This window comes from Frankliniella occidentalis, unplaced genomic scaffold (genome assembly GCF_000697945.3).
Source record: "Frankliniella occidentalis isolate FOCC.00 unplaced genomic scaffold, Focc_3.1 Scaffold76, whole genome shotgun sequence".
Taxonomy (NCBI): Eukaryota; Metazoa; Arthropoda; class Insecta; order Thysanoptera; family Thripidae; genus Frankliniella; species Frankliniella occidentalis.
This window is the reverse complement of record NW_026267206.1, coordinates 193064-194137: the sequence shown is the minus strand read 5'-3', so window position 1 is coordinate 194137 and position 1074 is coordinate 193064. Positions and strand designations below refer to the sequence as shown.

Here is a 1074-nt window from a genome sequence, read left to right as displayed (position 1 = left end):
TGGTGCATGTTGACACACTGCAGCCAGCCATCCCCAGAATCCCCAGAAAATTATTATGGTTCGCAATTATAATTAGAAGGAACTGACATTAAACAGCGATGAAAAGTATCCACCAAATGTGCTTAGATATGAATAACAGTGACGTTTAACTCGCCCGCTGGGTTACCAAACCAGAAAAAACAGGGTTTTACGCCCCTCATTTGCAGTTCCAGGGGTGGCAAGATCCCAGGCCGGCTGTGGTGGTGGGGGGACGGCTAGCGACCGGAAACAGCCATTGCAGTTGGCTGGGGTTGGCAATATTGATGGGGCGCCCCGAACCAATACACGCGCAGATATCACGGTGGTGGAGAAGGGTGGGGGGGGGGGGGCGTTCGCTGGAGGGGGTGATCATGCATTATTAGCCTCGGGCCCCACGGGGCTGTTGCTGCCCATGCGAAGCACGCAGCCAAGCGTGCAGGGCCCGAGCCCCGCCCGCTTTTTTGCAGGCCGCACGGTGAGCACCCCCATCCCACCCCCCTCACACACGCCGCCGCTGCGACCATCCTGATATTTACATCAGCGACATGCATATAATAGTGTATATACTCGCATTTGTCGGGGTTGGGCAAGGTAAAACTTGTAAGTTAGAGCGCTGGCGGGGTGGCGTGGCGCGTAGCGCGGTCCATGACAAAGAAGAGGATGAGCGACAGTCTAGCATAGGTTATGTTGCCTGTCGCAAGATTTCAAACAGTTTTGCAGTTTTGAACGAGCCTGTGCCTCGAGCACCTTGATACACGCGGGGGGGCTGTTTTCTTTTTATTACTGTCGGCAGCCGCACTACTTCCGCGGCATACGGTGCTTCCGGCTGGAACTGGCCAGCGCCCGCCCTGCCCCGCCCCGCCCCGCGCGGCCGAGTGGACTGAAGGTCGCCACTGCATGACACAGACGCGCCTATGCAATATTCAACCCCAGCCAACTGCCGTGTTACGGCCGGGTCGCTTGTTGCCGTGACGTCACGGTGCCGGCCTCGGATACTGCCAACCTACAGACAGTGAATGTCGCCGTACGGGGCGGGGCAGGCTCCACATGCGGGAT

The 1074-nt window shown here is 57.7% G+C and overlaps 1 protein-coding gene across 1 annotated transcript in view; it reads right to left on the bottom strand.

Annotated features, from left to right (window-relative positions):
* Positions 1-1074, bottom strand: part of LOC113204209 (probable GH family 25 lysozyme 3) — an 85523-nt gene that overhangs the window by 12323 nt on the left and 72126 nt on the right. The gene's annotated exons all lie outside the window — the stretch shown is intronic.